Below are 23,513 nucleotides of genomic sequence, written 5' to 3' on the forward strand. Positions count from 1 at the left end.
CCTATTTAGGCTACTTGTAACTGAGGGGTACAATTCCCTGACTGTATTACTAGATATGATACTTACTACCACTACCTTTGTACTTAATATTCGGCCACCCAGTACACGGCATAAATATATTATCATGAACACTCTCACGTAGATGAAACGGATCCAACACAAATGTACGAATTAGAAACAGGTCTTTATTTCCTACACAGCGATGGTGTGTAGAATAAGCACTTAATCACTTAATTACATTTATGAATTGAAATAGTATGCACTTTTATGGCAAGGAGTATTCGTCGGTATATCAATAGAGAATGTCCAATCTCTGAAGGCGCAGGTGGTAAATATACGACCTGGAATAGTTAAGGAATAACAGCAATGATACTTTAATGATTATACTAGATACACTAGAGGGGGTTAATCCGGTCGCTTGTAAGCCGACAGGAGTAGGAGGGGGGGGGGGGTAGAATCCAGCTGCCTCGTCCGGCCAAGGGTATCCCAGGTGAACCCACTGTAGTGCCGTTCAATGCGCCGGCGATCCTTGGACCACAGATGAAAGCAGGTGGACTCTTTGTGGGCCGGCTCTCTCCGGTCCACGGGGGAGAGACGTGAAGAGACCTCGTCTTGCAGAGCGTCTCCTCACCTTGCGTCCTCTCCAGGGGGGGGGGTTCCAACACACGGCAGTGTCGGGGGTCTTTATCCATGGAATAATCAAAGTATCCAAAGCATAATCCGTGCCTGGGAAGGCGGGCTGTCGTCGGTAGAATAATCCGGTATACAGGTCCACTCGCTCGTCGGCTCTAGGGCTCCTCGGGTGCAGCTTCACATAGGGTCAACCACCCTGGGTAAGCAGCCAGTTCTCTGCCCGAAACGATGGGGTACTGACTACGGTAGTATTCTCACCGCACGAAGCACTATATATTAACAGACTATTATTAGCTTAATAGACTACGTCCAACTCGACGATATAGTGCCAAATATGACTATTCACATATTAATATACACGATGTCTCAATACCGATGGTAGGCGAACTTGGCCTTACTCCCACACGTGGCGTCGCGGGGAGGCTTTACGTCTGTGACTCTATTGGAGGGTAAGAAACTGGACTGAAAAGAAAGTCCTACTTTAGTAGCGCAGTATATATACGCACTATGAACAAATAGTCCCATTAGTGGTGCGGTAGCCAAATTCCTACGCGGAACTAGGACTTGTTCGTACATGTCGAGCGGTACGTTTGAACTGGGTCTGAGGGGTATGGCAGCCTGGCACCAAGGTCTCGACCAATAGTAGAATGGAGACTATTATGGGATGTTCAGTAGGCTAGAATGGATATTCAATGCATATTGTACAAGGAATATACAAGGGATATCAGGGAATATTAGAGAATATACAAATACAATTAAATATATATATATAAATAAATATATATATTCGGTTTAATCTGGCCCTTCACAACAGCCACCCCCTGAATAGGTCCCGGACCTAATCAGTTAAACAGAGACAGATTAATCGCGTTGTCTATTTACACATAAGGGTTTGCTGTAGGGGTCAGTCAACTTCACAAAGTCATAGGGTTGTAGGGTCATGGTCATCATCGATTGTGTCTGGGAGTCGAGGCAGTTCTATGAGCCTCGCCACGGGACGGGTGTAAGTGCGACCCTGGACGAGCACTTCAGCTGCTCGGACCTTGCCGTCGGCACCGGTGATCACTTTGCTTACGCGGCCGGCCGGCCACATAGCTCTGGGCAGTGATTGATCAATAATCATGACGACTGTTCCTTCTGTCAAATTGTCTCTCTCCTTTACCCACTTCTGGCGGGTCTGTAGAGACGGTAGGTAGTGCAGTAGGAAACTGTTCCAAAACTTGTCGGCTAATACTTGGCTGTACCTCCACATTCGTCGGCCGTTCGCTTCTTCAGGCCGGTACATTGTCTGTGGTAATGCAGGATCTAGCCGCCCCATCAGGAGTGTGTTGGGGGTAACTGGGTCGATATCCGCCACATCACTGGAGACATATCCGAGGGGCTTCGAGTTAAGTACTCCCTCAATCTCCGTGAGGACTCTTTCTGCTCCTGCGTGATGTACATCCTCATCGTATTTCTTTATAATCAGCTCTGTGACCTTGTGTCGGCTGTTCAATACGATCGGGTATTTAATGTCATTCGGTAGATTGGGGGCTCTGCGTAGGCGACCACCCACTCTGATGAGGGTATGAGCGTCGCTCTCGGGGGCCAGGTGAATTAATCTGCTGTCGGATAGGACGGGCTTTCCTCCCTGTAGACAGGCCAATTCATCGGGGAACGAGTCTCTCTGGGCTCGCTGCAGTAGAAGCAATTCTGCTTCCTCGTAGTTAGCTGCTGACATATCAGCGGGGGACTTGCACTCCGGGTGGTACCGCAGGAATGTTCTTTGTTGTGCACTCTCTATGGACGTGCAATCGTCTATGTTAGGGTCGGTGGAGGCTACGGTGCTCAATCCACAGAACACAGACTTCTTAATTTCCACCTCCTCTGGACTTGCTTCCCTCGGGATAGGCATGGGCCACTGTCCTTCCGGGAGTCTTAGGAATGCGGGGCCGTCACTGTAGACATTGCGACGGGTGAGGTCATCCAGGGGCATCCCCCGGGTGATGACGTCAGCTGGGTTCTGTTTTGTATCAACGTAGCGCCACTCTGTTTCTCCGGTTAACTCTTCGGTTAAGTCTTGAATCTCGGTGACTCTGACTCCCACGAAGACTTTGTACTTGCATGAGTCCGATTTGATCCAGGCGAGTACCGTCGTGGAATCTGACCACAGGATTGTTCTAGACACCGGTATGGTGAGCTCACGTTGGATGAGCGTGGCTAGGTGCGCTCCGGCTAGGGCTGCGCAGAGCTCTAGACGTGGGATAGATTGTTGCTTGCGTGGGGCTATTCTCGAGCGGGCGAGGACAAATGCTGTGTAGATCTCTCCCCCCTGGTCTTGGGCCCGCAAGTAGGCTACTGATCCGTATGCGACCTCTGAGGCGTCACTGAAGACGTGTAAGTCCATTTTACATGTCTCTGGCCTCACCGTGGGTGGGAAGTAGCTTCGGCGCATATTAACGCCTGGGAGTGAGTGGAGCTCCATCTCCCACTCTCTCCAGGTGGATGCAAGGTGTGCGGGAATGGGGTCGTCCCAGCCCTGGTCCTTGTCCCACAATGCTCGTACAATCATTTTTGCCCTGGTGGTGTACGGTAGAATACATCCTAGCGGGTCATATTGTCGGGCGAGTGTTGTGTACACACTCCGTCTGGTGGTCGGCGCCGCCGCCGGCCTTCCCTGCTCCGTAGTCAGGGGCTTGTGTCTGTAGTGAAGCGAATCTGTTTTGAATCGCCACACCAATCCCAGGGTCATCTCCTGGGCTTCTCCCGGGATTGTAGCCATCCAGGTCTCGCTGCTGGCTGCCTTGTCCTCGGAGGAGAGGCTGCGCAGTACTTGCGGATCGCTGCTGGCCCACTGCCTGAGATCAAAGCCGCCTTTGATCAATGAGGCGCGGAGTTTAATCAGGAGAGCCTCGGCTTCTTCCTGGGTTGAAAGGCTTTGTAGACAGTTGTCTACGTAGAAGCTGTTCTTTACGCTGTGTTGGACCTCTTCGTCCGCTGCTGGGTCCTCTGCTACATGTTTCTGTAGTGCAAATGTCGCACAGCAGGGGCTGCACGTCGTTCCGAAGGGGAGGACTTCCCATTGGTAGATGGCTGGGTGCTCATCTCCTGGCTTCTCTCTCCATAGGAACCGTAACAGGGGCTTGTCCGCCTCTACTAATCTCACCTGCAGGAACATTCCTTTAATGTCCCCGCTGATGGCCACCTTTTCCTGGCGGAAGCGGAGTAGAACGCCGAGTAGGGAGGGGCCGAGTGTGGGACCGGGCAGTAACTCTTTATTCAGATTTTGGGATCCGATCTGGTAGCTGCAGTTAAATACTATGCGGTCTTTACCGTTGTGATGGACCTTGTGGTGGGGCACGTACCACGATTCAGTGGTCTGGTCAGCCTCTTTAATGTCCATCTTTGTGACGTGTCCCGCTGTGATGAGCTTCTCAATCTCAGCGCAGTATACACTCTCTTGGGCGGGGTTCCTGGCTAAGCGCCGCTCCGTGTTCAGCAGGTACCGTTCTGTGGCGTCTGTCTTGGCGTGGAAAGTAGGCATTCCTTCTCGCCGCAGGACTGGCGTGGCGTATCTCAACACGCCGTTGACCGGGACTCTCTTGGTCCCTGTCTCGAGGAGGTGAATTGCGTAAATGTCATCTTTAGAGCGAATGTCTTTCTTTCCGTTCTTAAAGGGAATTTGTTCCAAGGTCCATAGCCGCTCTACGTGTTGCAGGAGTGCGGTTTCTCCCTCTGTGACTCGGGAGTGGAGACATCTAGTGGCTGTACTTCGGTTGAGAGATTTGGCGAGCGGGCCTTGGAGAGTCCATCCCAAACGGGTCTCGACTGCTGCAGGGCAGCCTCGGGGTCCGGTATGAACCCGGTCTATCGGGACAATGAGGTCTGCATGGTCGGAGCCTATCAACAGGGTCGGCATAGCATTGTCTATGAGCGGGATCGGTAACTTGCGCAGATGTGCATATTTCTCCATCAGCTTGGCGACGGGGTATGTGTACCGCGACAGTCCTATTTCTTGGCTGGTGAAAGCGTCTGCAATCTGGTACCGTCGCTCAGGCTGGCCGCTTGCTGCGATAGAGAATGAGACATTCTCGCCCTTTATCGTCTTCAAATCTCGTCTTATTGTCCGAATTGTCATTTGGGTTTCGCTTCCCCGCAGCCCTAGCTGGGCCGCAGCGGAGGCGAGCAGCAGGGTCTTCTCTGACCCGTCATCGAGGACGGCGTAAGTGTCCAGGACTTTATTCTGGTAGCTTAGTGTCACACGCACTACTTTTAGGAGTACTCGGGCTCCACTGCTGCTGGCGGGATCGATGTACATGACGCTCGCTTTGCGGCTGGATGGTGCAGGTGAAGGACGCCGTCTGTTACTGTCGTGAAGTATGTCCAGGTGGGCTCCATCGCACTTGGTGCACCTTTTCTTTAAGCGGCATTCGGCTGCCATGTGTGAGCGCGCACAGCGAAAACAGCGCTTGTTGGACTTTATCCATTGACCTGCTTCCTCCGCGTTCAGCTTGGGGAAGGAGTCACATTGCGCTAGCCAGTGTTCTTTCTCACAGTAGGGGCACACTATCTTCCACTTCTCCGTTCTGGAGGGGGTACTGTGGCTCCTGCTGCTCGGTACTGACTCCGATTGGTGCATCACAGTCACCGATCTTCTTCCATCATTTAGTCGTCTGGTTCCTTCTCTGGAGCCAGGGGTGCTCCGTCCGAATGTATCTAGCCGTAGGCTGCTGACTTCTCTCGCCAGGAAGTCTGCTAGATCGAGGAGGTTCGGTTCGGGGCCATTCGGGTTTCTGTGGTCCCTCTGCCGCCTAAAGCGCTCCTGACGAGCGGGCGGCAGCTTCTCCAGAATCCTTTCCACATTTGAGTTGGCGTAAAGTTCATACTTCCCCTTCTCTCTTTGCGCTCCCAACATCCCTACCAGGGACTGCACTCTGATGGACAGGTCGTCCAGTGCTCGATTGTCTATTGCTGGGGGTAAGCGGTCGATGTGTCGGATCTCCTGGATCACGTAATCCCATATGCGCCCATACCTCTGGTCCAATGCTACCAGCGCTGCTGTGTATGGGGTGGTGGAAGTCGCGTAGGCGAGCGCTATATTATGTGCGCGGGGTACCTTTAAGTGCTGCAGTAGGATGGCGTATTTGTGGCGTTCATCCAATACATCCACCAACATGGTCTCCAGACACATGCGGAGTTCTGTATACTGGGCCCGGTTCTCTTGGGTGAAGTCGGGTACCATAGGCGTGCCAATGTATGACGCTGACTGTGGATACATCGGCGAGCATTGGGGGAGAGGCCTCCTAGGCGAGTCTCCTCCCGCTCCTTGGTATGGGCTGGTACCGGCAGTGTACCATGGCCCGCTTGTCCAGGTGCTGTTCCTCGGTGCGGGTCGTGCGTCGTGCTCACCCGTGTATAGAGTCGGGGGTCTGTAGCGCAGCTCCGCGGGAGTATAGCCTGGGCTGTACCGGACCTCCTGGTCCGGTAGAGTACTGTGCTGTCTTCGGGCGTGGTTCTCCTCCTCTTCCTCTTCGTCTTCAGTTAGGTCATCCAGTGCTTGTAGTCTCTGGTTTAGCCTCTCCACAGGATATGCTGCTCCTTCCCGGTTGCTAGGTCTCGCTTGGACCGGTGGGGGGAGGTGGTCTGTGGGGGGTATAGACCTCGTCTGTTGGTCAAGTTCAGGGTTGTTTACTCGGCTAGGGGATGCCGCCCTGGAGGTGTGTCTAGACGAGTTCCTGGAGCCTCTGGCGGAGGGAGAGGGTGTTGTCCGTCTGATCAGCTGTTCTATTAGTTGCGACTGCTGTCTGTCGCGCTCTGCGTCCCGTAGAGCACCAGCAGCTGCTCGCTGGCTGTCTGCTCGGTCTCGGGCCACATTCTCTTCCATCTGAATGCGTCTTATTTCTAGACGTATATGCTCTTCTTCGCTCCGCTGCTGGATCTGCAGTCGGTCGCGTTCAGCAGCGGCGTTCAGGCTGATGAGGAAGGCCTGCTGTAGGGTCCTCTCTGCCTCGCTGGGAGAAGGCGGTTGTATAGGGGAGCCTTCCCTCGGGGTACTCCTTGCGGAGCCTTGGAGTTCTATCTCCACGGTGCTCTCCCCGTCTTCTTCCGTGCCGAGTTCTCTCTCGGTAGCGTTGTATTCCTCCCGGGACTCATCGGGGACTACTTCTTCAGTACTGGCGGGGTGTGAAGTCATGTCTGGTTCCCACTGGTCCCCACCGTGAACTTGGTCAGTTACATTAGAGCCCGTAGGGGCCTCTATGGTCGGGGTAGTCTGGGCGTTGGGGTTAGACATACTTTTACTTTCTAGTTTTACCGCGTTTACTGTTAGTAGAAGACTAGGTTGTTGACTGACAGCGTAAGCCTCTAAGTACTGAGGGAGCCGTCGTTCGCGCTGCGGGCGTTGGTTAGGAGGATCGTTTCGTGGAGTGTTCATCATAGGCCATTTCAATATTAATAACACTATATTAATATTACACTGATTACCATCCGGCTCGAAGGACCAATTGTAACTGAGGGGTACAATTCCCTGACTGTATTACTAGATATGATACTTACTACCACTACCTTTGTACTTAATATTCGGCCACCCAGTACACGGCATAAATATATTATCATGAACACTCTCACGTAGATGAAACGGATCCAACACAAATGTACGAATTAGAAACAGGTCTTTATTTCCTACACAGCGATGGTGTGTAGAATAAGCACTTAATCACTTAATTACATTTATGAATTGAAATAGTATGCACTTTTATGGCAAGGAGTATTCGTCGGTATATCAATAGAGAATGTCCAATCTCTGAAGGCGCAGGTGGTAAATATACGACCTGGAATAGTTAAGGAATAACAGCAATGATACTTTAATGATTATACTAGATACACTAGAGGGGGTTAATCCGGTCGCTTGTAAGCCGACAGGAGTAGGAGGGGGGGGGGGTAGAATCCAGCTGCCTCGTCCGGCCAAGGGTATCCCAGGTGAACCCACTGTAGTGCCGTTCAATGCGCCGGCGATCCTTGGACCACAGATGAAAGCAGGTGGACTCTTTGTGGGCCGGCTCTCTCCGGTCCACGGGGGAGAGACGTGAAGAGACCTCGTCTTGCAGAGCGTCTCCTCACCTTGCGTCCTCTCCAGGGGGGGGGGTTCCAACACACGGCAGTGTCGGGGGTCTTTATCCATGGAATAATCAAAGTATCCAAAGCATAATCCGTGCCTGGGAAGGCGGGCTGTCGTCGGTAGAATAATCCGGTATACAGGTCCACTCGCTCGTCGGCTCTGGGGCTCCTCGGGTGCAGCTTCACATAGGGTCAACCACCCTGGGTAAGCAGCCAGTTCTCTGCCCGAAACGATGGGGTACTGACTACGGTAGTATTCTCACCGCACGAAGCACTATATATTAACAGACTATTATTAGCTTAATAGACTACGTCCAACTCGACGATATAGTGCCAAATATGACTATTCACATATTAATATACACGATGTCTCAATACCGATGGTAGGCGAACTTGGCCTTACTCCCACACGTGGCGTCGCGGGGAGGCTTTACGTCTGTGACTCTATTGGAGGGTAAGAAACTGGACTGAAAAGAAAGTCCTACTTTAGTAGCGCAGTATATATACGCACTATGAACAAATAGTCCCATTAGTGGTGCGGTAGCCAAATTCCTACGCGGAACTAGGACTTGTTCGTACATGTCGAGCGGTACGTTTGAACTGGGTCTGAGGGGTATGGCAGCCTGGCACCAAGGTCTCGACCAATAGTAGAATGGAGACTATTATGGGATGTTCAGTAGGCTAGAATGGATATTCAATGCATATTGTACAAGGAATATACAAGGGATATCAGGGAATATTAGAGAATATACAAATACAATTAAATATATATATATAAATAAATATATATATTCGGTTTAATCTGGCCCTTCACAACACTACTGTTATTTAACCATTGTACATGTGGACAATAATGTATATAGCTATTTCTATTATTTCTAATGGCACTTATACTAGTACCTATACTCTGTTAGAAGCCTTCATTTGACACAAATAAAAAAGAAACACTGATAGGCTTAACTCACACCAACCAACATACTGAGCCAAATAGAAACATTAATGGCTGAGAATTGAACAGATCCATGAAGATAACAGAAAAGAATCATAAGAATCTACATTCCCATTTAATTGGACTTAGGGGGTTGAGGGGGTCGTCATGGGACCACTGCTGTAGATGATGGAAAATCCGACGTTGTAACATGTGAAACGGACAGCACACTGTCGTGACCTCCGCCTGAATCGGTCTGCCATCTTGTAGTTGATCTGTCATTATAAGCCCATGACATCATCACACGCTTATAGGAGACAACATGGGTGGAAAATAGGGGCAGACCTGGGCACCTGCTCAACCAATCCACAGGGGAAGGCAGAGATCTCAAGTCACCCCATGATTAGTTCACATACTCACAGCTGTGCATAACCATCTTTAAATAGTCAATCTTCGTCTCTAGTCCTGGGCCCTATTCCCCGTACCTGGTTAACTGAGTTAGCCGGATAATTTTCAGCATAGCTTGACTTTAAGCCAGACATTTCCTTCCCCGACGTCGGATTTTCTAAGTCGCTATGGCAACAGATCGAAAAGTTTTAACCTGCTCCGGAGCAGGGTTTAGTTCAGTTAGAACTGTACCCATTCTGCAATCTGTTAATAAAGTTTTCAATCAATCAATCAGCCCCAGACACCAGGCAGAGGGCGTGGACGCGCAAAGCGTATTTTTGTTAACTATTTGTCCTAATCTATAGTTGATGTTTACAGATGATTACTCCCTCCCTGGTGGTCTAGTGGTTAGGATTCGACCGTGACAAGGCTTCTCTGCTGTGTGGGAGTGCTAGCCAGGCCTGTCTTGTTAAAGATTTGACTGAAGCCGCTCCCAGACTGGTCACAAAGACTCAAAGAGACACACCCAGAAGTAGAGTCTTGCAGGTTAGGTGAACGCTCTCACTACCAGTCTGGCGACCTTAGAAGTCTGAGTCATGGTGCGTCGCCTTCTAAATATATCTTAACGTATCTAAAAGGTTAGACTGGAATTACTGATCAGAGATCACAAGTTAAACTAATGCCTCGTCCACTTATTAACTTATATTAACTTACAACAACTGCGCCTCTCGATTACCCACAATGCTGTCTGGTTTACATAACGGCCGCGTGTTGCTTTTTCACAAGCCAGTAGTGCAAGAATGTGACAATTTGACCATGTGACCGCGGCAACGCGGGAGAGCGGCAGTGCGGAAATAGGCTGTCTCTAAGACAAACTCTAACTTTAACCAGCTCCTTAACAGCGCCTAAACTTAACCGTTCTAACCTTAACCAACTCCGAAACAATGCCTAACCTTAACCTTAACCTTAACCATGCCTAACCTTAACCATAGAAAGAATATTGCCATTCTCTAAGACAAACTCTAACTTTAACCAGCTCCTTAACAGCGCCTAAACTTAACCGTTCTAACCTTAACCAACTCCGAAACAATGCCTAACCTTAACCTTAACCTTAACCATGTCTAACCTTAACCGGCGAAAGAATACACGTTAAAAAAAAAATCACGTTAAAAAAAAAAATTTGATGGGATTCAAACTCGTCAACAACGGACTGCAGGACCGCAGGACCGCTGCTCTGCCAGGTGAGCTGAAGCGCCGAATGAAAATCATGGCGGATTACTAGGGCGGTTACATAATTCCGCTCGCGCTCTGCCGCTCCGCTCGCTCTGCCGCTCTGCTCTGCGGTTGCCGCGCCTGCCGCGGGGCATGGCGCAACCAATCAGGGAAAACGCGGAAGCAAAAGCAGCACTACTGGCTTGGCATTAAGCAATAGGCATAACGGCCACCCGTTGGTCACTGAGTCGGATCGTTACGTCACATCACTGACAACTGGCTTGTCCTTCCTCGTTCCAGCTTGTAAGATTCAGATTGTTAGAAGTCAGTTATAAAAGTTTATCGTTAAGAGGTTAACGTGATATTTCATATTTTCTTTCATGTACAGTATATAAGATAGCATAGTGCCGTTTGTGTCACTGGTTAAATGTGCTAAATATTTGATATACTCATATATATATATAATATCAGGCAAAGCCGTTGCAGTGGCTTAAACGAGGAAATATTGTGCACTTCACACGTTTCTATAATTGTTTTGTTGAAAATGTCCGCTGGTAACTACATTGTCTTGTTTTCGAGATTTATGAGCGTCTGCTTGTTCTTTGTTTCGCTGGGGACTATAAACAGAACTGGGGCTGACCGGAAACGGAAAGCCTGTACTTCTGTTTTCACACTTTAGGAGGCATAGCTTTTCCAGCCTAGAGCGCTGGTGTCTTTTATTGTTAAACAATTGACTGTGTGTGTCTCGCTGTGACCAGTGAGAGGTAAACAGGTAGTGTCCGGGCTGAGCATCGTTTTATAGAGGATGACATCCGTGGTGCCGATACAGGCTGCGTCAAACCCCGTGGCGTAATGAAAGTGAAGTGCGTGCATCTTCGAATCACTACGCCAGCTTCAGTCAAATCTTACATGACAAGCCAGCAGCGCCGCCAGTGGTCACAGCGAGACACACCCAGAAGTAGAGTCATGCGGGTTCAGTGAACGTGTGGTAAATTCCCACAGACTTTCTACAACAATTTGAGGTTATTGTAGCACAATACAATGAGATTGACTATCTGGAAGGAGGAGGAAAGATTCATACTGATAGAATTGTTGGTCTCCTCATCAGACTTTAGCAGATGAGGAATAAAACGTGTAGGCCAGACAAACCAGAACTGTATTTCATCTCAACTGATTTATTTGACCCAGGGCCAAGAGTGAATAAAAGGTTGACTTCTACATACAAAGGATGATCAGAAAACATTAACAGCTGTCTGTTGTACAGAAATCAACAAACAGGTTTGCATCTCAAACCTCAATACTGCACATCAAACAGTCACTTGGTTAACATAATTTGAACATACATGGTTTACTGTACACATTATACATGAGTAAATCTGGTTTACAGATCAGGGATCTGTACATTACTCTAATCTATAAACAACCATTGGTGTTTCCCATGATTTACTCACGTAAAATGCAATCAGCTCACAGTAGTCTCTGGGTGGACAAAGCGGTGGAGCCCCCAGACCCCCTGTGGTGGTCCCGGTCTGAGAGCTCCCGAATTACAATTTGTCTCTTCCTTATATCCTATCATGTCTAGCCAAAATAGCACTATTACAGTTGATCCAATCATACATCTCCTGTGGGCGTCTTCTGTGGGGGGTTGGTGTTTTCTTCCTGTTGGGGCTTTGATCTCCTGTGTGGATCTTGACTCAATACCCAGAGGGGCCGCTAGTGGCCCCCGTCATTGTCTTCCTGATGGGTCTGTCCCAGCAGAAATCTCCTCTTAAATGAATAATATATAACTTTAACATTCCTTCTATATGGCTATAGATGTCTAATATCATCCAAGTACAGTCAGTGCTTTCTTAGACTGATACCAGACATCATATGATACCTTTTGATACTAAACAGTTGATTAATAGATTGTCCTGTCTTATAATGTCAGAGCCAGTATGAGGTCTCTGGTTAGACCAGCTGTGCTCTGCGGTAATCTGGTCACAGTAGGTGTGACTTTTGTCTCTTTGTTCTGAGTACATTTGTTAGTGGGGGTTTATTGACTATTTCTGTAACACCAGTATCACTTAAAACACCCTCTACTGTTGAAAGGGCACACACTCCTTTTTGCAGTATGGTTCTCTAATTTATTCACACATATTAATTATGAAATTCCAAGGCAATATTACCACATTCCCCACTTTGGCAATTCACATTGTCATATACTGTATATTGACTTGATTTTCATACTAACCATACATAATAAAATTCATTTTTTCCCAAAATTAAAATTCATTTTTTTCAAAATTTCTCAATTTTTTCTTTTTCCATTTTTCTTTGGTACATCTCATCAATTTTTGCCTTCTTGTCTTCTTCTTTTCTTTCCCACATTTCCCCTGACTATGGCCCCCTCCCGGGGAATCCAAATGACCCATTCATCCAGAACCCCAATTAACCTACTCTGCCTTACATGAAACAGTGTTTACCACTCCTTCATCCGGCTTTGTTCTTCTGGGCTCACAGCCAGAGGCCTATTTGTTGAAAACAATTAAAACAATTTAATCTAAACATTACACATTTCAAATAAAACACAATTTTTTAAAATTATGGTATCCGTTTACATGATCTGGGGAGACAGAAATTAGTATTCATTCTTTCATACATTTTGCTTCTCCTCTCCTGTTAATTCCTTTTCCAAGTCAGCCCAATCACATTTTGCATAATCAACTCAGTTGGTCTTCTCACCTCTCCCCCCTTTTATGAACATCCCTATGGACATAAACCTTACCACCTCTGCGCACAGACGGACAGGGAGGGCGGAGCAGCACCCAAGGGAAAAAAAATGTTCACCAGAAATTACCGGCCATAACCTACACCTAATCTCCTACCTATGTGTATGTGTTTAGTTCAGTACTCTTGCGTTGTGTCATAATCTATACCAGTTGTTACCGTTCAGTCACCTCCCGTCCAACATCAATCACACAGAGGCCCTTGTTCAACGCTTTGGTTGCACAGTCTCCGACCGTTTTCGCCCCCCCCCCCTCCACCCCATGTCGGCCAGCCTCAGCTGAAGCCAACGTTTGTAGGCCTGGACCTTGTCATATTCTGTCCCATGACTGTATTTCCATGGATCTACAGACGAACGACTCCGTCAGTCTGGAGGTTTGTCCCAACCTCCGGCCTTTGTATCCGGGGCTATATTGAAGGAGGGGCCGCAAGCGACCTCTTTCCACAGTCCAACAACCTCCCACAGGAACTGACTGAACGGGTTCACACCATCGTGTCATAATCTAATGAAATGTATTCCTACACATTTTCCCCATGATCCCTCCACTTGTGACGGTCCATCCTCCCTCTCCGACTGAACTGCAAGGGAACAAGAACACAAAACAAATTTTCTTTACACAATATGTCAAATATTCCTCAAGAGAAGCCAAATGTTTAAACCATTATGCAAACGTAATAGGACCACTTAACTGCCATCGATCTGTCCCAATGCATCTCACGCTCCAACAGTCCTCTCACCAGATCATGACAGAGAAACAACAAACAAAAGGCAAATAATCAAAAAAACATTCCAACAGATGTGAAAATCAAATGAAATTACGCAGCTCCAACCGCAGACCACCTTAATGGTTATTTAGAAAGAAAAGAAAAGAAATCAAAACTCTACATCTAACGCTTTCATACCTAAAACAGTCAATCAATGAAATAAAATAAAAACCAGGTTCTCCAAAACCCAACCGTCCCATTCACACATGTCAGTGACTTTGACACCTCTTAAGCCAGCACATTCTCTCTCTACAGTCTCCATTCACACCCATTCAGGCCACACAACATAGACTTAAAAATAGAAAAGAAATCTAAAAATTTAACTTCAATACCTCATCCCTACAAAACATTCAACAGAAATCAAATCAAATGAAAGTAATAAAGACAAACTCCTTCAGTATAACAAATGATATGAAACAAATGATAATGGTATAACCCAAGTGGTTCGATACACTCCTTACTTAAACACATTTTGTTATTTTTAAGACTAGTCTCACCTTAAGTGAAAGCTAAGTTGTGTGCGTGTATGCATGTGTGATCAAATTGTGTGAATGTGTCTGTGTGTGTCTGTGTGTGTGTGTGTGTGTGTGTGTGTGTGTGTGTGTGTCTGTGTGTGTGTGTGTCTGTGTGTGTGTGTGTGTGTGTGTGTATGGGTAATGTAAGGCAGAACATGGGGCCCATCCCCCGCTCAAGCACCCACCGAAATCAAAAGACACTCAGCTCATCCTCACATTTCTAGGTAAACACTCATAAACAAAGCCATTCACGCTTGTTCCACTCATGCATCAAAACTCTCTCATTCAACACACACATTTAACTCATTAATCATCACTCAGGTCCACAGACAACGTTAGTTTCCCTTCCTTCCTGCTCTCATCTCTTCTACTCTCTCATCAGGCTACACTCATCCCTGGCTAATACAATTCACACTTTCTCACCATACAGTTCTCACTGTATCTTCTACTCCTCACATCCAGAGGAAGTCTGGGAACCCCCTCAGCGATAGACCCCAAAACATACCCAGTGTCCTGAGAGCCAAAGCTAATCCTTCTAATCAAACAGGTAGCCCCCCAATGTAATTAACCTCATCTGAGCTGGCTATCCTAATTCAATTACTGTGCTCACTCCTCCATCAGCTGTGTTCTGTATTAGCACGCTTCCTGTCTCAACATTTCCCCTGTCATAAAAATAACTGCCAACTGTTCTCTCACTCTACAACTGTCTCCTGCATCTTCACCTCTGACCTCTCTCTCCTGTTGCATCTAATCTCACGTCATCCTGTCATATAAGAACCGCCTTTGTAAGCAGTTGTATACACGACCCCCCTGGGCCGTTTACTGCCTCAAACGGATTCCTACCCCCCGGTCAATATCACCTCCTCACTTTTGTCTCTTTCATGCTCCATGCATACAGTCTCCCCTGAGCATAAAGGCTTTTGACACAAAGACCCTATCTCCTCACTTCATGAAATAACCTTCATCTGTAAATCATCAAATGGTTAATCACACTTCTCATCTTCCCAGAGGCAAGCCGCCCCCAGGTTTTTGAATTAATCACACATTCCCAGGGAGAAGGTCAACCCCCTCCCCAGCGTATAAAATTATTAAGGATTAATAAAAACAATCATATCAAAATTTGTCATAGACAGCAAGCCTCCATCAATAAATTATCCTACAAGTCGGAGGCTTGTGTCAACATTTTAACACTGTATTAAAGATTTACCAATCTAAACCAAGCATAAACACATGTCCTAACCATATTAACAGTGTATTAAAGATTTAACAATCTAAAACAAGCATCAGTAAATTATCCTGCTTCACAACCGGGCTTGTATCAAATTCCACTACAAAAACATTTAGCAAATAATATAAACATTATCCTATTTAAATCTCCAGTGTTATTAAAGCTATAACAAGTATCAACATCTGACATTTCAACATCAATGCATTCTATACAAGCATCTTAATTCAAGCTAGCATAACATTTATAGTGGTTAGTTTTAAATGCTCCTTTCCTCATACACGTGTGAAACTGGGGGACCCTGATGTAAACAAGACAAAAGTCTTCCTTTGGTCTGCATCCCCTTAACAATTGTGTGTATTGAGCTGTACTTACTCATTCCCCCCTGGTTAAAAATATACCCCTGTGCATCAAAGACTCTAATACAAACTACCCAGTTATAGCCGGTTTGTGAACCCCAGATCTATCATAGGCAATGTATCCATTATTTCATTCCTCCTCAATAGGCTCACTGTATTGTTTGCACCCTAAGTAAACCCTTACTGACTATCACCCCTAACCTAACCACTATACATGTTACATCCCTTCCCCTGCTTACACAAAAATACAATACACAATATACAACTATAACCATATTACATAATGCAGAATATCCTCTTACCCGTTATTTCTATCCCCTGAGCGAACTATACCGAATGCACCAGACCCAATCCACGTTGTACCGCGCATGCGCAGTTGCAACCGAAGCGGCTGTTAACGTTGCTATGACAACCAAGGTCTGCCACGACATTCATAACCTGCCACGACATTCATCACGTTATCTATCACGTTATCTACCCCTTCCCCAACATCATCCTCAAAACTCGAAACGTGACGTCTGCCGCCCGTAAACGCCACAAAACAACGGCATGCAAGCTAACTAGCTTTAGCCAGCTCTAATGCGACGTTCAAGGCCCTCACGGGAGCCGTGCCTTTCAAGATCCGTTCATCCACGCAATTCGCTCAGTACCAACCAAAGCATAAACAACTCACACAAGCTTAAAATAGCCAACCACTCTAACAGAAAATAATTTTTAAAACAAATATACCAACCAACGCCGCACATATAGTTCAACACGAATCCTTTCTCCTACCTTCTCCGCCTCACTCCATAGCACCGCGAACGTTACATACTCTCCACAACACTATGACGTCACCAAGCAGCGAATCCCTAATATCATATTATACCATCGTTACTGCATCAATAATAACCCTCAAAACGGCAACAATCTCTCCAGTCCACGTCTAAATTCGCCTTACCTGCAATCGCCGCCACAGCGTTTAAACAATTCTCTCATAACGCCATCGTAACGTCCCCAGCTTCACCGCGGACTTTTCCACAGAGCTAAGCCAGCTAGCCCCAACCACCAGCAGGGACTCGCCTCAAACATATGTCCGTTGGTCATCAAAACACCATAACAAAATAACAATAAGCCCCCACGTTTCGCCAATCATTCATAACCATAGCCATAGCCCCCCCATACAATTCCTAACCATAGCCATAGTCCCCATACAACCATTAAGTACTTTATCAGTCATTTCGACCGAATTGTTTTTGTATCACAGCGAACGTAATAGAATCAACACGCCGGTTTCGCTCAAGATTAAAAAGGGATCTCCGGACCCAATTTGATTGTATGCCTAAGGACGAACACACATCTTCATTTAATTCGGCCGAATAGGTCCCTGCAGACACATCCTGACTATCACGTGATCAGCCAGCAAACCATTCATTATTGAGCCTTCTTGAACACGCCGGCACCCCTACCTTCTATTAATTATTACGTGTTAATCCTGCAATCGCACAGACCAAGTTCCCCGATCATGCAGGGGCCAAACTCATGTTTACCATACCTGATTTGCATGTTCTAAATAACAACAGAGCTCTTCTTATACACAGCTCTCTCCCCATTCAGAACAAAAAAATCTTAATCAACCATTACCCGCGCCCTCTTCCTGAGAATAATTTTTAGGGAATTTATATACTCAGAACGCGCCCCTGTCGCACACACCAGATCGCCGCGCTTCCTAGCCAGAAAAGCCTTTTATCTGCCGTCATGCGATGCTAATCATCCCATTACACCATGATCAGATAGTCTGTGCGCCACCAACCTTCTTGGTGCAACTCCCCCGTATAGTTCATAAAGTATATTCCATACGAGTTAACCAACCCAACCCCCGTGGCCCGCTGGGCCGAGACCGGCCTCCTGTGTCTGAATGAACACACAAACACAAAAAGCCCACGTTTGCATGTTCACTGCACAACAAGCGCGATCGTCATACCTCCGGACACACAAGCTAAGACACCGCAACCCCCAACCCTGCATGCAGAAGCCATATTCACCGTGGGCCCCAAACAGTGGCGTACACAACCAACCTTCATCCTGTACCTCCCTCTCCTCCATTCAGACAACAAGCCCATCGTTAATCACTTCAAACGCAGCAACACCCCAGCTCTTTGCCCCGTGTCCCCAACACACAGCAAGGTCCAGATATGATACATATGACAAGACCCCACCGCACCTTTTCAGGGGGAGACACAAAGGGTAGGGAAGACGGCACCATTTCTGTGGTAAATTCCCACAGACTTTCTACAACAATTTGAGGTTATTGTAGCACAATACAATGAGATTGACTATCTGGAAGGAGGAGGAAAGATTCATACTGATAGAATTGTTGGTCTCCTCATCAGACTTTAGCAGATGAGGAATAAAACGTGTAGGCCAGACAAACCAGAACTGTATTTCATCTCAACTGATTTATTTGACCCAGGGCCAAGAGTGAATAAAAGGTTGACTTCTACATACAAAGGATGATCAGAAAACATTAACAGCTGTCTGTTGTACAGAAATCAACAAACAGGTTTGCATCTCAAACCTCAATACTGCACATCAAACAGTCACTTGGTTAACATAATTTGAACATACATGGTTTACTGTACACATTATACATGAGTAAATCTGGTTTACAGATCAGGGATCTGTACATTACTCTAATCTATAAACAACCATTGGTGTTTCCCATGATTTACTCACGTAAAATGCAATCAGCTCACAGTAGTCTCTGGGTGGACGAAGCGGTGGAGCCCCCAGACCCCCTGTGGTGGTCCCGGTCTGAGAGCTCCCGAATTACAATTTGTCTCTTCCTTATATCCTATCATGTCTAGCCAAAATAGCACTATTACAGTTGATCCAATCATACATCTCCTGTGGGCGTCTTCTGTGGGGGGTTGGTGTTTTCTTCCTGTTGGGGCTTTGATCTCCTGTGTGGATCTTGACTCAATACCCAGAGGGGCCGCTAGTGGCCCCCGTCATTGTCTTCCTGATGGGTCTGTCCCAGCAGAAATCTCCTCTTAAATGAATAATATATAACTTTAACATTCCTTCTATATGGCTATAGATGTCTAATATCATCCAAGTACAGTCAGTGCTTTCTTAGACTGATACCAGACATCATATGATACCTTTTGATACTAAACAGTTGATTAATAGATTGTCCTGTCTTATAATGTCAGAGCCAGTATGAGGTCTCTGGTTAGACCAGCTGTGCTCTGCGGTAATCTGGTCACAGTAGGTGTGACTTTTGTCTCTTTGTTCTGAGTACATTTGTTAGTGGGGGTTTATTGACTATTTCTGTAACACCAGTATCACTTAAAACACCCTCTACTGTTGAAAGGGCACACACTCCTTTTTGCAGTATGGTTCTCTAATTTATTCACACATATTAATTATGAAATTCCAAGGCAATATTACCACAAACGCTAACGCTCTCACTACCAGTCTGGCGACCTTAGAAGTCTGAGTCATGGTGCGTCTCGTTCTAAATATAGGGAAGCATCTTGACGTATCTAAAAGGTTAGACTGCAATTACTGATCAGAGATCACAAGTTAAACGAATGGCTCGTCTACCTATTAACTTATATTAACTTACAACAACTGCACCTCTCGATTACCCACAATGCTGTCTGGTTTAGCGTCGTGCGTTTTGATTGATTGATTGAAAATTTTATTAACAGATTGCAGAATGGGTACAGTACAGTACAGCTCAATACATACAATTGTTAAGGGGATGCAGACCAGAGAAAGACTTTCGTCTTGTTTACATCAGGGTCAGGGGGGGGGGGGGGGTTGGGTAGGAGGGGTGGGTGGGTGGGGGACGCGTGTTGCTTATTGCCAGCGGAAGAGTGCAAGAATGCTTCCGCATTCGTCACCGCACGCCAGTACGGTAATGCGCCTTTCCTTTTCCTTCGCCCAGGTGCACCGGCGTGCTCGCAAGGTGCTCGCGCCGCGCTCGCGCGCGCATGCGCATGAGGTCCCCGCTTGGTTCGACACATATTAACACGCTTTGGTTCATAATCACGCTTTGGTTCATATTAATCACATATGCTTTGGTTCATATTAATCACGCACACGTGATAGACTCAGCAGGCGATCACTCCTACTGTTATTCAGCTGCGCCGAGGTACATGATTGATTGATTGATTGATTGATTGATTGAGCACTACTGAGCTAACATGAAGCTAACTACTGAGATAACATGAAGCTAACTGCTGAGCTAACTGAGCGCACTACTGAGCTAACATGGAGCTAACATGAAGCTAACTACTGGGCTAACTGAGCTAACATGAGCTAACTGCTGAGCTAACATGGAGCTAACATGAAGCTAACTACTGAGCTAACATGAACTAACTGCTGAGCTAACATGAGCTAACTGCTGAGCTAACATGGAGCTAACATGCAGCTAACTGAGCTAACTAACAGGTACGCGATTGATTGATTGATTGATTGATTGATTGATTGATTGATTGATTGATTGATTCGCGTAGCCAAGCCAAAGAAGAGGTACATCATTTTAGTACATAGTTATAACAGCTAAGGGGACCTGCTGTGCTGTAGGTTACATGATTGATTGATTGATTGATTGATTGATTCAGCCAAGCCAAAGCAGATGTACATCATTTTAGTACATAGTTATAACAGCTAAGGGGTGTTGTTAATGCATTTTATTACATGCTGTGCTGTAGGTTACATGATTGATTGATTGATTTATTAGTACAGGTCAATACTACAATTGTTAATACCTAAATAACTAGCCTGCTGTTTTTGCATTCATTTGGACTTTAGACGCAGTGTGTTACGTTCTGGACACCGACCTCGGTCGGTGACCACCCACATTCCTGGCATATGTCACTGGGCTTGTCACCTGTCATTTCCCTGTCAATTAGTGCTGTCACTTAGGGGTGGTTCCTGATTGGCTGTCACGGGGGTGTGTGTGGAATGTTGGTATTTGGTCTCTATTTAACATACCTCTCTTCTGCTTGTCCATTGTCAGGTCTTCACTAATTGCGTTCGGGGATAACGCGGACGGTTCTACTGTGGACCTCCAATAAGCTCCCATTTACCTTATCTTACACTTGTGCTTTTAGCACTTGTTCTCTCTTAGAATTTACTCTGTGTTCTTACTATTAAAGTCGAACCTGTTCAAGAGTAAACACTCTCTGTCTCTGTGATTGCCTTCAACCATTGGAATTCACCTACCTGCATTCTGACAGAAGACCTGACCATCAGAATTCCATGGAGGCCATCATGGAGATGCTCCGGACGCAGGGAGCAGCCCAGACACGGATGGAGGAACATCAGCAGCTGGTCAGCGCCGAGTTAATCCGACTCAATGGGGTCGTCGGATCATCCCAAGCGGTGGCGCAGTCGGCGTTGGCCACAGCTCGACAAGCCCAAGAAGGAGTGGCTGGTGTGCAGTCGGCGGCGGGGGAAGCAGCGCTCCACGCAGAGGAAAGTCGGGGGGGGTTCGGGGTCCAGGAGCGGTCCCGCGAACCACATCTGCAGGCGCCCGCTCGCTATGACGGATCACCGGATGGTTGTCGGGAATTCATCACCCAGTGTCTACTCGTTTTCCGGCTGCAACCACGATCATTTCCATCGGAGACAGCGCAGGTAGCGTATATTATCACACTGCTCACCGGCGAAGCTCTCTCCTGGGCTATGGCGGAATTAGAGGCAGGGGCGATAATCTGCGACAGTCTGGACGCCTTTACCCGGGAATTGAGAAGAGTATTCGATACTTCCCGGGTACTCTCGATCTTCGAGGCTGGTGGTCGTCTTCTCGACTGCCGGCAGGGCCTCCGCACAGTCGCAGTTTATGCTATCAAATTTCGGATCTTGGCTCGGGAGACAGCTTGGGCGGAGAACGTCTGCGTGGTTCTGTTCGTCAGGGGACTCTCAGCGCGGATGCGAGATGCTCTCTCCGCGCGTGAGATCCCCGAGCAGCTGGAAGTGCTGATCAACACCACCATCAAGATGGATAATCGGCACCGGGAGAGGGAGAAGGAGCATGTCAACAACACCCAGCCCCAGGTATGTTTTCCTTCTTCTCCTGGTGTTGATAATTCCGTGCATTACACGAGTGGGCCACTGGGTGATGAATCCATGCAGCTTGGAGCGCTGTCGCTCTCGGACGACGAGAGGCTGCGCTTCATCAAAGAGCGACGCTGCTTCCGGTGCGGCCGCACCGGTCACCGCTTCGGCAGCTGTCGGGTCCAGGCTGTATCGGCTCGGCGCCAATCGGGGATGGAAGGTGCGCCGTCGGGCCTCGAGAGGGCGCCAGCAGGTGGGCTCATTCCTGCCAAAACCACGGATTCTCGCACATTTTTTGAGGTGGCGATCAACTGTGGGGGTGACATTAGGGGAACTAAGGCTCTCATTGACTCAGGGGCGGCTGGCAATTTTATTCACGTGGGACTGGTGAAGGAGTGGGGAACCCCGGTGGAGGACTTAGGGGTTCCCTTACCAGTCTATGCCCTGGACGGTCGGCCCCTGGGCAGTGGGAGCGTCACCCAGCGCACAGTTCCCTTACACATCCGGGTGGAGGGTGGGGAGTGGGAATGGGTTACTTTTTTTGTCATCTTTTCCCCCTATTCTGTCATGGTGTTGGGTCATCCCTGGTTGTCGTCTTGTGTTCGTGTCATTAATTGGGGCACGGGCGAACTCTCAACGGCGGCCGACGTCAAGTCGATCGTCAGCGGGAGTTTGCCCAAACCCTTGTCTCCCCCCCCCCTCTTCTCTTTTGTCTCCTCCCTCTTTCTCCAGGATGGTGGGAGCGTGGCAGATTCTGATCTACCCTCTAATCCCGATTTAATAGGGGTGCCTGAGATCTATTGGGACCTGGCGGACGTTTTTAGCAAGACGCGTGCTAAAGCACTTCCGCCTCATAGATCATACGACTGTCCCATTAATCTTCTACCCGGTACCTCCCCGCCTCGCGGGCGAATGTTCTCTCTCTCACGCCCCGAAACCTTGGCCATGAACACCTACATAGAGGAGGCATTGCTTGCGGGGCACATACGCCCTTCCACTTCCCCTGCCGGCGCTGGCTTCTTTTTTGTTGATAAAAAGGATGGGGATCAGCGCCCATGCATTGATTATAGGGGATTGAATGACGTTTCCATCAAGAACCGATATCCTTTACCCCTCATGGACACGGCCTTTGAGTGCTTACAGGGGGCACAGGTCTTTTCTAAACTTGACTTACGTAATGCATACAACCTGGTCAGGATTAGAGAGGGAGACGAGTGGAAGACTGCATTTAACACACCCAATGGGCACTATGAGTATTTGGTCATGCCCTTTGGTTTGGCTAATGCTCCGGCAGTCTTCCAAGCCCTGGTTAACGACGTGCTGCGAGACTTGATTGGGGTGTCGGTGTTTGTCTACTTAGATGATATCCTGATTTTTTCTCGCGATATGGTGCAACACCAAATGCACGTTCGGGAGGTGCTAGACCGTCTCCTCAAGCATCAACTATTCGTTAAGGCTGAGAAGTGTGTGTTTCACACGGACACCGTGTCCTTCCTGGGCTTTGTGTTGACGAAGGGCGATCTGCGCATGGATCCAGCCAAGGTGAGTGCAGTTTTGGACTGGCCACGGCCTTCGTC

This window comes from Notolepis coatsorum, assembly GCF_963971535.1.
Source record: "Notolepis coatsorum genome assembly, chromosome: 4".
NCBI lineage: Eukaryota > Metazoa > Chordata > Actinopteri > Aulopiformes > Paralepididae > Notolepis > Notolepis coatsorum.